At 42.8% G+C, this 14,290-nt stretch overlaps 1 long non-coding RNA gene across 4 annotated transcripts in view; it reads right to left on the bottom strand.

The window, feature by feature from the left end:
* The window catches only part of LOC111932339 (uncharacterized), a 105,401-nt gene extending 93,101 nt beyond the window's left edge, over positions 1–12,300 (bottom strand). For 2 of the 4 annotated variants that reach the window (XR_015289210.1, XR_015289208.1), the window contains exon 1: positions 12,146–12,277. This is a non-coding gene — a long non-coding RNA (uncharacterized LOC111932339). Of the gene's footprint in view, positions 1–12,145 lie in introns of all 4 variants that reach the window. The other 2 variants (XR_015289209.1, XR_015289212.1) reach the window with 2 other exon arrangements.
* Positions 12,301–14,290: the final 1,990 nt, after the last annotated feature.

Genomic DNA, 14,290 nt, shown 5'->3' with positions numbered 1-14,290 from the left:
GTCCCAGCCCCACATGGAGGACCTTGGGGGTCACTCCCACCACACACAGGGAGCAGTGGCATCCTAACATCAGCCAGAGCTTGGCAGCCCTACCAAAGGGAGATATCAGCATAACCCATCTGCCTCTCAAGAGAAAGGGGCAAAGATCAAATTATTTCTGTTCATCAAATACAGCACACCTATACTTGCACACTATACAAGGATGACAGGCTTTGAAGAAAGCAAATCCACCACCTTATTTGGGAAATGAAGCTTGGACATCCTCAGTCATGCTCAACAAAAAGGGTTCACATAAACATATCTTCTGAAGTCGAAGTACTGCAGGCCAGACTGGCTAAATTTTGCTTATAGAAACACAGGAAATCTCTCTCAGTTCTGGGTGAGAGCCTTGTCCCTTGCTATCCCAGGAAAGCTCATCATATAATGCTCAAGGAAAATACACCATAAACTACTTAGCTTCATCTTAAAACCTGCTAACTTTGTTAACCCCGTAACTTCCATGGGAAGTTTTTTCCAGAACTGAGATAATTGGAGGACTTAATCTGGGGCTGATTTTATTTATGGCTCTTGAATATTCGTTTGTTCTCATGCCAATATTGTCATTTAACTGAGACCACTCAACCCTTCTTGGTGTTTACATCCCCCTTTTTTTTAAGCACAGAGCAATCATGACCCCTCTTAGTCTTCACTGTTGCTAGGCTAAACAAATTGTGCTCTTTTATGGCTGTATTACATCAACACAACCCTGTGGAGGGCAATAGGTTTGCTCTTTTGTAATCAAAACCAGCATTTGATCTCATGAACTTAAATGGAAATATCCTTCTAGGAGTGTTACTTTCTAAAGTGATTTCCAGCTTTGAGTTGCTGCCCAGAGGGGCAAGGGAGGGGAGAGAGGGGAGAGCCAGAGAAAGTGAACTTGCCAGCCCAGGGTCAGACAAACTGACCGCCCTGTTTGCAGCTCCATGTGCCAGCTGAAGTCACTCGGGTCCTTTGGAGGGTCAGGTTTTATGCAAGGGTTTTGGTAGCCAACCTAAATCATGAAACTACTTATCTACCCAAACCCACCTAAAAATGTGAGTCTCTGCACCCCTTGATTTCCCTGTGAGGTGAAGCCACCTTTACCATCCCATGGGGTCCTCTGAGAGCAGCACCCTCAGGCCATGGCATCCCCTGAGCAAGGATCATACAGACTCGGGTCCAAATTCAGATTTCATAGTCTAACATCTGTATTGTGGACACCAAACCAGCCTGTGGCCAGAAGGCCATATCTAGAAACTTCCAGACACTCCTTTGCCATGAGGATGTTATGCTCACAGAATTATCCGTCTGTCAGATGCCTTTCTTTATTACCATCCACGGGGGATCATGGGCCAGGAAGCAAACAAAGGTAACAGGAGAGGCCAACATATTTAAGATCAATGTGCAGATAAACAGAATGTATGTCATACTCCAGCTTTGTGTCTGATTAATGGATATTTTACTAAAAGAAATCAGAAGAAAAGTTCCTGGAACAGTTAAGGACTCCTTGACACTTCATTCTAGTCTTGAAAATAATTACCTGTTCCCCTTGTCAGTGACTGGTTTGCACTAATTTTTGCAAGCAAACCCAATCTTGCTCGAGCTTCAATGCATGTTTAAAATTTACCAAAAGGTGGAAGATGGAATGCAAGCAAGAGGAAAACAGGAATATGAAGTTTGTACCTTGTACCTATGGCATCCAAGGTAACACCACCGCATCACTGATTTCACACTGGGCACGTCACATCAGGCTATTAATCTACCTGAAATACCTGGGGCCAAGTGAAGCGTTCTGAAATAGGTAACTGAGACTCCCTTTTGGAAGATAAAGTCATCCACTGCAAAAAAGGAGCAACACATTTTGCCACTGTAACTTGTAACTTAGCACTGTAACCCAGTGCTAAGACCCAGTGATAATCCTATAAACTGCAGCTGGGAAAGGAACCCCACCTGACACAGACTAATGTGGGGTTTTACCCTGCTCTTTCCCTTAAACCAAACTGTCCAGCTTTGTAAACCTACACAAGTTTTAATTAGATACCTCAAGACATTGTTGAAAAAAAATCAGAAAAAATAAGGGCTGCAGTATAGAAACTATAGAAAATACTACACACAAACTTTATCAAACAAGTGCCAAGTACACATACACATCAATCATATATATATATAAATTCACAAATTTGAAGCAATTAAAAAGAAGACAAGGAGAACCTATCTTAAGCAGGAGACCAATTAAATCCATATTTTCTCCTATACAAACAGCGTGCAAATTGAATTTCCAAAGGTACACCCTTTTCAGTTATCAGATAATGTCAAAAAAATATATATATATTGGCCAGCTGTGGCTCCTCATGCCTCAATTTCACCTTCTATAAAATGGGAGAACTTGAATCTCATCTTTCCTGAAAGCTATCGTTTTCGAAGCACTCTAAACCTGAAGTTATTTTTGGAATAGTATCTTCAGAACAGGCTGAAGAAACACCATAAAGAACAACACCACTTGCACGCAGAAGTCAAATTCACATTCGTTAGCAGAACTCTTTATACTCTGTGTTTTCATAGCACAACAGAGTCTGAGCTACGGAGTGATGACAGCATTAAACTGGAAAGAAATTTTCTCCTTCCCCTTCAGCGTGTTTCTTTTGCAGGACACATGTTTAGCAGTCAAAGAAGAGAAATGATTGAGTACTTGTAACACTGTGAAAAATGACAAGTCTGGGTTAAAACTTCCAAATGCAGTTTGAAATGGGACAGGTTTAGAAGAGAGAAAGAAGGCTTTGAGGTGGCCTTCAGGCAGATTTGCCCTGCTCTCTTCTCCATCCATATATTCATAGAAAAATCTGGTATTTTGGGTTATAATTTTTCCAGCAGCCTCAGATTGTATCTATTCCCCGTACAAGATAGGTAAAGGTGCACATGAAGCTAAAGCCTGGTGAAAAACCCCCCTTACTGTTTACTAATACTCTGCTACCCCAACTTCCAAGTCTGTCTCACATCCCTGCCACCTGACAACACTTTCTGGCCACACACCACAGCAGGCAAGGACACATTGCCCAGGTCAGCCAGGAACAGACACAGGGCTGATAATAAAACATGGTTCTAACAGAGGCAATAATCACTTAATGCCCCCACAGGCTGGTTAAATATTATCCCTGTTATGCAGTTTGGGAAAACTGACAGAGTTTGTGCCGAGACTGCATGGAGCCACTCATCAGATGTGGAGTTTGATCTCCTGGGATTCAGGTCCTCATTTTTATGATCAGAATCAATGCAAAAAAAAAAAAAAAGGAGAAACGGATGTTTTCAGATTCAGAGATTTCTGGGGGTGAGAGGGGCAGTTTCTAATGCATTTATGGCCTTCCCCACACCAGCTATAGGACTGGTCAAGAGTTTTGGCTCACAAAAGGAGAAGGAGCACACGCTGAGGCCACCTGTGGCTCCACATTCTCCTCTTTCATTCCTCATCCCTCTCCTCCCCTCCTTCCTGGGGGAACTGCTTACAAAGAGAGACACCATGGGTATCTGGGCAGTCCCATAAATTCGAAACTCCCGTAATTCAAACTCCAGCAAGCTGTTTTTACACATAGTAGGCCAGAAGCAGCAGAATGGGGAGAATATGCTGAGAAACGGGGTCCTACTGCACCAGCTGGGGGTAACATTTTCTGACAACCAGCACAAGATGCCACAGCTGACGCCTGAAGATAAATATACACCCTTTCATATTTAACCAGCATAATTTGCCTTTTCAGCACAATGCTGAAGTCTGTTTAATTTTCAAACTGCCAGTTGAGATCCTCCTGACATTTTCAGTGGAGAAGGACAAGACGACCAAGGCTGAGGATGCCCACGCAGAGCACTGTGGGTGACGTCACTTTGGGCCCAGAAAAAAACACGCCATCACAAGGGATGGTAGAAAAATCTCACTTCAACACCACTACACAGCAGCTTCCAAGACTCCAACATTTGTTTTACAACCGCCAAGTGAAGGCCTTCAAAATTTTTTTACTAACTTTAGGCAGTTGAAATGCCCGTTCCAGTTCCGACACAAAGTTTTAAAAGTTTTTGTGCTGATGTATGCTGTGCTGGTATGTCCTAAATACATCCTTTTCCTTGATTTCCAGCAGAACTTTTTTGTCCACAACACTTACACAAAACCCATCATAAACCAGGTAAAGCTGAGTTTCATACTGGTCTAAGACAACTCCTGGGCCACCTACTTAGTACTATCACATTAATTAAGAATGTTCTAACAGCAGGAGAAGGTGAAAAACACTTCACATATTTTGCTGAATCTCCTGGAGTCCTATGAATTTCCCAGCTTTAGTTCTTCAGAAGCCCATCCTATAGATTAAGATCTTGCAGTGGTCAGTTAAATTATATATGTTTTTCATTAGAAGCCTAAAGATAAATATGAATTCATAAGTGCGTGTATATACAGACATAGCTGCAGGATTTAATCATTTGGATCACAGTGGAAAGTGGTTTTAACACAGCAGTGAATTTTGCCTTTCCAGTGTGTTGGAGAAAAGGAAAAAAGTAGAGCTGTGTATGAACATAAATCAGAGTGACCTTTACCACTTCTTTAACTCCCAAGGAAAAGCTATTGCATTTTAGGGAAAGAATAGTCTCCATTAAAGACTGAGACAATCAGCCCATTAGGTCAATTTTCATTTTAAGACCAGAATATTAAATGCTCCCTTTGATTATGAATTGTATTAAAGTGATTAAAATCATCTAATAAAAAAAAATCCTAATCCCAGACCTGCTGTCATATAAATATATACGGTTCAAAATATTTCAGTGCAACTCAACATTTGTAATAAGGTCCATAATTTATTAAAATGATAATCTAACCACATTTAAATTAATTTTGAAACCCAAAAATATACACTCTTGCCATCTTACTGTCTGATATAAAAGAATGCCAGTAAAAATCACATTTTCTAGCCTTTTGCTTCTCTCCTGTTTGCTTCACTCTCTTGTGTGACCACCTCTACAAGATAAAAACATCTTGCAGGACTCAAACAAGCTCCATCAGATACTGGGAGAGATGAGTGACAAAGCCACAGGCAGAAATCCTAACATTTTCCTGAAGACTCTTTGTTATTATTTATAAACACTTTTTTTTTTCTGTTGCTGTAACACAACTAGGAGACATATGCAGATAGATAAAACACCAAATGTTTATTTTTTTTTAATTTTTTTTTTTTAATGTTTTAAAGTGATCTCTGCATTATGCAGGCTTTTTCCTTCAGATCACTGTTATAGTCTTCCGAGGCAGGCTGCAATCCCCGTTTGACTCATCACATTATGTGCTCGTATTAAGTTTTGCATTAAATCCCAGTGCCATCCATAACTTGCTACTAATATCTTTACACCACTGAGGCTTTGATATTTGATGGAAAGCCCCTGAAACCTCACCAAGGGTCTCATCAAATCAGGCAAGCCTCACTTTGCTGTGTATTTACCAAGTGAAGCATATATTCAAGTGAACCCAGTTTGAGGAGTCCATGGTTAGTTAATCAGCTATGAAGAGTTTTCTCAACCTATTGTTTTTAGCAATACAGCCAAAATTCTATGAAATGGCATCCCTTGCTGCTCTACTTGAATAGCAATGCTTTACCTGAAGAGAATCAAAATGGTATCTCTCCCTCCCACTAATTCCTGACTTCTTGCTTAGTGCAATGCATCTAAAGAAATGAAACTTATTGAATCAAGTTTAATGACATAATAAATTCTTCCCTTCAGACAATGTTGAGGCTTAATTCACTAGAGCACTTTAAGCCTTTGCCTTTAGCATCGGATGGGTCATTAGTCTGTAATCCAGCAGCTAGCCTGTTTGGAATCTAAACTAAATCAGGAACCGTATCAGTAGTTTCTGAAATATGACTGGCAGGTCAAGTGGCCTCAAAAAGACTGCCTGGGGCAGTTAAGACTAGGATAGGGCATGACTAGAACAGAAGCAGTGATGAATCTGGAAGCGTGTACTCAATAAAGACTTCATTCATTCTAACTCACTAAACAGCAGTTCTTCAAATGACTTGACTTATATTTTTGATGTTTTTAACCAGTAGGTCATGCAATAAAATTGTCCTGCATGTGCCAATAGGCTTAACACACAGATCATTGACTTGCATGCTTGGGCATATTTTATTTATATTTTTCCCCTCAAGTTTTTCCATAGCAGCCTGAGAAAGGCAATAGAATCACTGCCGTGTGGGAAAACATGTAATCTAAAGGATTTAGATCATAGAATTTTGAAGAGCAGAGAGTTTGATGAAACACCCTTTTGTCCAAAAAAATTGAAAAAAAACCCCCTGAAATGCCCATTCCTACACCTGGAAAGGCACATTCTTGAGATGCTGCAAATAATCTCTGCTCCCAGCTGAATATTTCTCACATTACATATTAAAAACACTCTGTATGCAATAATTTTAGGGGTTCTCAATAACAGCCAGAAAACCAGCTCTGCTTTAGAATTTGAGCTGGAGTATTTCAGGCTTATTGGAGGGGAAAGTGTGCTGTGCTCATCTCCAGCACCCTCCACCACAGCATTCACTGAACACTCGTAAGACTTGATTCAAAGTCCACTCCAGTCAATTGACCCCAGTGGTCTTTAGATCAGACCCTTAATCTGTACATTGCACTCAGATAATCAGTAACAGCTTAGTTAGAGACACTTTTTTTTTTTTTTGCACCCATCATTTCCCAGATTCAATGAAATATTTCCAAACCCCTTGAAATCAGACTGGCACTTCTGGTGGACACAGTGCAGCATATGCTATAGTCAAGGTTTAAGTGATGCTTGCAGTTAAAAAAAACCAAAAAAAAACACAAGGGGGGGGAAATTAATAACTAAACATCTAGTCTTGACACTTTGACTCCCAGAAAATACCCTGAAATATCCTTCAGCTCTGATGTCATAGGGATTTCTCAGTGGAGACAAAGGCACACTGGCAACCAAGCAGAGAGTGAAGGCTGATTCTGGTTTGGAAACAGAGCACGGGGCTGGATTATGAGCTACAGACCAAGATCCCCCACTGTCCCTAGAATACCAAAATACAGGGATCCAAAAATCAGGCAGGATAATCTCAAGATCCCCGCTCTGAGGAGTGACAGGAACCCACAATCACCCCATTTAAGAGTCACCTTCCACACAGTGGCACTGTGAAATGCAGCAGGGCAAATCCCAAAATATCCCCAATTAGAAAGATAACTCATTTCCTGATCCAGCCTGCTCAAAGTTGTCTACAGTTTAATTTAAATATGCATTAAACACACTGTGTAGCAGAGGCAAAATTACTTATTGCTTTAAGCATGCCCATGCTATTTTAAAATAGCCTGGCCGTCATGAGCATTTCTCCTATTATCTTTGGTGACATTTAATCAGTGCTTAAATGTTGGGAACACAGGGGAAAGAAATCAGGTTATATATTTGGGAAGGCGACTCTTAGAAATTAGGCTTCTTTCCAAAAGAAAACTTAACTGGTTGCTCACTGCCTAAGCAAACAGAGTTAACACTTACATTTTCTCCTGCTAGGAGGAAAACCCCACCCCAGCCAGAGTCTAATCCTTTTGGGGAAGCACTACCAAAGCTAAATTCAAATTAGTTTTTAATTCAGACCCTCTATAGTAAGATGCTCTTTTTCCCTGTGCCTTACACACTACAGAGGTAGAAGGTATTTACAGAAATAAGGAAATGTAATTTTTTTTTTTCATTTATTATTGAACTATTAAAGGCACTCTGTCATTTGGGATCTCCCTCCATCGCCAGCCTTTGTATTCCAAGGTACTTCAGTAACAGCAGTAAGTGAAACTAAAATGCCAACTTGAGATTTGCATTATAAATGGCACATACAAAGAGAGATTTTTTAAACTTTGGTTGATCTAGCATATCAAAGATCTTTTTCTCTCTTTTTCTAAGCTACTTCAGTGGCTGTATTGAAGTGAACTGAAAGGATTAGCTTGAAAGTAGCAAGAAATCTGGCATGCAAAGAAATAATTTTTTTTTCCCCACACTTATTTCAGTTGAACTCTTCATTATATGGAGGCCCCTTTCCTCTTCTGAAATGCGTTTTGCTCTGTCTCTCTCAGGCCATCCTGTGCTGTGCCAATCCCAAACAAGGTGAAAACACAAAATGTGCAAGAGCAGCTCCTGACACTGGGTCCCTCAGCTCCTCTTCAGCCTTCTGCAAGAAGCAAAGACTACAACACATTTACTCATCATTTCCTCTTTAGCCAGAGCTGGAGGTAAATCCAGTGACACTGATGGCATCTGCCTCTCCCACATTTTATCCTGATGCATTTCCCCACTGCACAGACCTCCATGTGATTGGGATACACATCCCAGAAACACAGAGGATGTTCTCTCCTTCCCGAGGAAATCACACGCTGTTTTTACTGCTTGCAGTGTGGTTAGCATAGCCTTACTCCAGTAAATCTATCTGGGAAAAATGAAACAGCATGGAAAAGTCACCAGGGGAAGAAGAGCAGAAGGAATGACTCAGCTGTGAACCTGGATGCAGACAAAAATGACTAAGAGCTCCCAAAATCAAAAAAAAAAAAAAAAAAAAAGAAAAAAGAAAAGAAAGTTTTGTGACTTTTGCAACTGCTGATACCAATTCTCCACACAGATTTATTTCCATTTAGAAAATTTACAGCAAGTTCAATTATTCTTTAGAAACGTTGGTCACTCTGTGGCTCCCTACCTAACTCATCTCTTTCCTTTGAATAATTAAGCAAACCAGCTGCATTAACCCCTTGAAACAAAAGCCTTTTGTGTTTACTGCGGAGTTCAGTCCTAGATTCGTATCAGAGACAAGCTCCAAGATCGTGTTTGGTGAAAGGCTGGAGGTCTGAGGGGAAAGAAGGGGCTGCCAGGCACAGGCAAGGGGACAGGTTTGGGTTTCCCAAGCTGGGGCTGAGTCAGAGCTCAGGGCTCCCTCAGCGCTCCGTGTTTATGGAATAAATCGTTATTCCCATCGCAGACGCGCTCACTGCCCACTCCAGTCCGAGCTCGTTCCTCTTACATCAGTGACTCCACAGCAAGATTAGACAGACATGCAGCAGGGGAAAAATCCAGCTCAGGACAGTGTAATCCCCACTTTCCCGACAAACTTGTTTGTGCCAGGGCAGCGCAAAGGCCTGCAGGACAAACGATGTGTGTCCAGGCTGGCGGCCGAGGACAAACCATGGGACACTCAGAGTGCCCAAAATACAGGGAATGTTACTCCAGACATAACAGAGTACAGCTTATAACGACATGTTAACCTTTAATATGCGGCCTCTAGAAGTTGATTTATTGACAGCTAATTACAGAAAGTACTGGGGGGTTTCTCCACATCACACAGGCCACAATAGATGCTCCATGATGACACAGGCACCCTGTCAGGGCTGAATGGCTGGCTAGCACCCCTCCTCTTCACCAGGGGGGACTTGCTGATGTCCTGGGCTAGAACTGTGCCAGCACCAGCTGGCAGGCACGCTCGTGAACCGACAAAACCCACCCTGAAGACAAGAGAGACCTCTGCAACCTGCAGAAGCAAGACCAGAATTTCTCCTTCCTGCCAAGATTAACTGCAGGAGAGTGCTCCAGCAGCTATTCATCACCACCAGCACCTAAAGCCTTCCCTACTGCATATATCAACGTGTCCAGGGCTGTGACTAATGGAAAAGGCACCACCCTATAAAAAGGAATAAAAATGAAGGAACCACCAGTAAAAAGCAGCAAGTCAGCTGTATCAAGCTAAATTTTTTTTAATGTAAGGATTTGAAGTAAAAACATGCTCAAAAAAAAAAAATAAAAACCAAAGTTATTAATCTCCTGATAAAGAAATGCAAAATATTTAATCAGTTTAGGTTTATTTCAAGCGGCCTTAAAGAGATAAATAAAAATAAGCTTCCAAAACACCCAGGGAAGCGACACAAGCCTGTGATGCCACAGAGTCTGCAAGGATGCTGAGCCACACGTAAAATACTGTTTGCACATGTGGAGTTCTGCACACAACAGACTTCTGAGAAGAGACTTAAGTCAAATAAAAGAATAGCTGTATTAATAGCTGGATTTACTTTTGCTGGTGCATTTCCATAAGGCTACATATAGGTAGAGGAATTAATTGTCTGGACACCCCACTTTCTGCAGTGACCCACCCAAGTGGGTCAGCCTGAGCCTGGCAGCAGAAATGAGCAATAAAAAGTTTAACAGTGTCTGAAATAATCCCGGATTTCATTTAATCTCCCTCCTAGTACTAAAAATAACAGAAAGCAATAAAATCTCAGATGGTGCATATTGCAAGAGCCGGCGTTTAATCTCGCTGATGAGAAAAGGAAGAAGCGACAGACCCCTTTCTCAGCTTCCCAACACTCCCAATTTTGATTCTTTTCCTGCAGTGCTGGAATATGCACCTACTTCCTTGAATTAACAGATCCCCAAATAACACTCATAGGGACTATTTTCCTACACATAAAGTTGCTTTCTCTGTTCAGAGGAGTATAACTGGCTTTGGGAAGAAATATAAAAGAGTTGCTAAAGCCAGTAATTTCCTCAGCCACACATATGGCTTCTAAGTTTAATAGCAATTATGTCATTTTTATATATGATTCACTTGATGTTGTTTTCATGTGAATCATTTGACATATATAACTCCGGCAGATTTCTTAAATAAGCATATCACCAGAGACTAAATTACTAATCAATTAACCAATTTCTCTCCCCCCACCCCCTTCCCCCATCTTGGCATCCAATTAGGAGAGAAAACTAAACTTAGAAAGGCACTTGGAGAAAATGAGGTTTGATACACCGTGGGGTTTTTGTTCTGGGGGGAGGAGGGGGATGGCAGGGCAAAACACCGGGGTCTACAGCAAGCAAACACAAGAAAAGTCTTTGTACTCAAGTGTCTCCCTGCTGGGACCTGAAGGGCATCTCTGCAACACCCAAGGTTTTTCCAGCACCCCAAATATCGTTCAGCCACCCTGGGCAAGGCTCATCCCTTCTTCCCTTCCTTGCAGGAGCACCAATGTGGCCACAAACACCTGCTGTTCAGCACTTGAGCAGGTGCAGCAGGGACACCAACACCCCCAAAGGCACGAGGTTTTAATTCTCACTTCTCTTCTTGCTGGGGATGGCAGGGAGGCCAGTGCTGCAGGGGGAACAGGGAAGGAAACAGCCTGGCTGGAGAGGTGTTTACAGCTTTCTTGCCCGACCTCCCTGTGCTCTCACCACAACACACACCCTTCTTTCCAGAAGAAATTTCATACCCTGCAACAACACCCCTTCCTCATTTTCAAACCGTTCACCGCCCTGGTGCTCAGCAACCTGTCCCTGGGCCACAGGCACCGAGCAGCCCTGCCTCTCCTTTCCTGGAGACACAGCTGGGCATCCCCTTCCAGCCCCACACCACCTCAGCTCCCTCTGCTCTCAGGAACAACAGGCAGAGAGGGCTTATTTTTGCCAGCTTAACTGTTTTTAACATATTTTCTTTAGCTCCCAGCTCAGTACACAGACAAAATACCTGACTCATTGCATTTATGGGCCTTAAGTGAAGCTGCCACAGGTGTTTCCCACACCTTTCTTATTGCTCTGCTTGGGGACCAGGCATCTTTCAGAAGGAAATACACTTCTCTTGCTATAAAAATGCCCTGAAAACTGGTTATAACTTCTTCAACTCTAACTGCATACAAAGGCAGTCTATACCTACAGCAACTTTCCACTGATGTTTTGTTTCCCTCTTATAAACTCCCCTAGTCCTCACTCACAAAATAAAGCAAAGATAGCTGCACTGAGCAGTTTCTGAGAGCTGATATCTGTGTACTTTGGCTGGTATCAAAAGAACAATTAAGCACACACTTAATATAATCACCCAAGTAAATGCACTAACTCCCTTAAGACAACCTTATTTGCTTGTTTTATTTAAGAACATATTCAAGAGATTTCTTGAAAGAAACCAAAGCAAACAGCAAGACCAGGGCTCAACCACTAAACACCCACAAGACCAACCACTCCAAATCTCTTGCTACACAAAAAATAAAATTTAGGTTTCACCATCCAGTTTCCAAACACCAAAAGCTCATAAACCACCACAAGATAGAACCCCAGCTTTGCTTTCCCACCTCCTATAGCTGATTTTACCTTAAAAATTAGTGTCATCTTCTCCACTTCCTTCTTTCTGTCCTTCATACAAGAAAACAGAGAGCCCAGCTCCTCTGATATAGTCACCTCCCAGGAATCAGGCACACCAGTGCCTCGTGAAGAGGCAGAGCACACCTGGGAGCAAGGAAAGAGGTGAATGAAAACCTGTAAGCCAAGCCATCTAAACTGGCAAGTGTGAGGTTACACTCAGACATCTGAGACAGTAATAGCCCTCCTAGGGTGAGCAGGCACCCTAATCACCTCTCTCTGTTGTTCATGGTATTCACATGGAGTAAAATTACTAACTTAGATGAGATTCTTATTCTAGAGAATATATTCTAGCCCTTTAGCTGATTTTACCAGTAGAAACTGATTGTTTCACTGTCCCAAATCATGGTGATGGGAAAAGGGAATCATTAAATCATTTAAGATGGAAAAACCCTCTGAGGCTGAGTCCAGCCATTAGCCCAGCACTGCCAAGTCATCATTAAGCCACGTCCCCACTGTCCCACTCTGCACTGGGGTGGCCTCACCTTCAATATTGAGTGCAATTTTGGGAAAGAGGAGGAGAAGACACTGATCTCTTCTCTGGTGGTCTGAGGGAACGCTTACAGCTGTGTCAGGGAAGGTTTAGCTGGACATCAGGAAAAAGTTCTTCATCCAGAGGCAGCTGAGCACTGGAAGAGGCTCCCCAGGGCAGTGGTCACAGAACCAAGGCTGACAGAGCCCGGGAAGTGTTTGGACAACCTTCTTGGGCACCTGCTGTGACTCTTGGAGATGGCCCTGTGCAGGGCCAGGAGTTGGACTTGATGATTCTTGTGGGTCCCTTTCAACTCAGCCTTTCTGTGATTCTGTGACACATAATTTTAATTATGTCCCTTAATTTTACAGCTGAAACACCTAAAGGATGAGCTGAACTTCCCTGGTGAACACACCCCAGAGACACCAGGATAAGTCAGTTTAGAGGTGAGCGGTGTTCGCACTGATGTGAGCAAGACTGTGAGGGTTTTTTCTCACAGCAGTGGCCCAACCTCCTTCTGTTCAGTCATTATTTCAGGTTCCTATCCCAACTGCTCATGCTCAGATGTTGCAGATTATCACTGGTAGGAGCTCTTCACTCCTAGAAGTTTTGTTCTGTTTCATTCAAAACCTGTTTTTTCTCCCTTTTCCTTCTGCTGTACAGATCTGGCCGTCTGGTTTTATAAAACAAACAATCCCCCAAACACAAGTGTGCTGGCAGGAATTAATACAGCTGGTTTGACTCCTCTGAGACATGGCTTGCTCAAGGTGAAAAGCCTGCTGGGCTTTCTTTATCTGGCTGGTTAACAACTGTCATAAATAAGGAAATTCTGAACAATAGAATTCATAGAACTCAGAACACAGAGTGACTCAAAGGGACCTCAAAGACCATGGGCAAGGACATTTTCCACTGGTCCAGGCTGTGCAAAGCCCCATCCAGCCTGACCTTGGACACTTCCAGGGATGGGGCAGCCACAGCTTCTCTGGGCAACCTGTGCCAGGGCCTCACTGTCTCCTTCCTCTGCATACCTGGCAGCATCATCTTCCCCACCTGGGAAACAGGAACTTCAGCTTCCAAGGCATGACTGTATCGTGGAGGATCAGCTTCAGAACAACCTGCCCAGCTCCTGGGCTCATGATTCCAGGATTTTCTAACAGGGTTGGAATAGCACTGCCATTGTTTCCCCAGATCATGAACATTATCTGTGCTGGTCTGGGTGCTACTGGTCCAGTGTTCATCCAGAACCCTACCTCTGTTTTGTGAACACTCAGTTCCCTTTGCAGGGTGTCCAAAGACCTGCTGCCATCAGCTGTGGTTTCCAGGCAGCCACGTGCGCTTCCCCAAAGCCTCAGAAAACACCAAAGCTTGAGCACTTCTCAAAAGTGAATCCCCCTGCTTTTTTGGTCCTGTTTACTCCACGCACTTAATTAACACAACCACATTCTGAGGATGCACGTTATCAGCACCACATGCCCCGGTCTAACAAAAACCATGGCAAAGTATTAGTAATAAAATCCCCGCTTTGCAGAAAAAAGTAACAGCAAAATGCTCCTACACCACGTACCAAATGGCATGTCTTCTGTGGCATCCCCACCCTCCTCGCCTCCCTCTTCCTGTGGCTGGTC

This window comes from Cyanistes caeruleus, chromosome 7 (genome assembly GCF_971803275.1).
Source record: "Cyanistes caeruleus chromosome 7, bCyaCae1.hap1.1, whole genome shotgun sequence".
Lineage (NCBI taxonomy): Eukaryota > Metazoa > Chordata > Aves > Passeriformes > Paridae > Cyanistes > Cyanistes caeruleus.
Note: the sequence above shows the minus strand (reverse complement) of the source record. Positions and strands in the feature narration are given on the sequence as shown.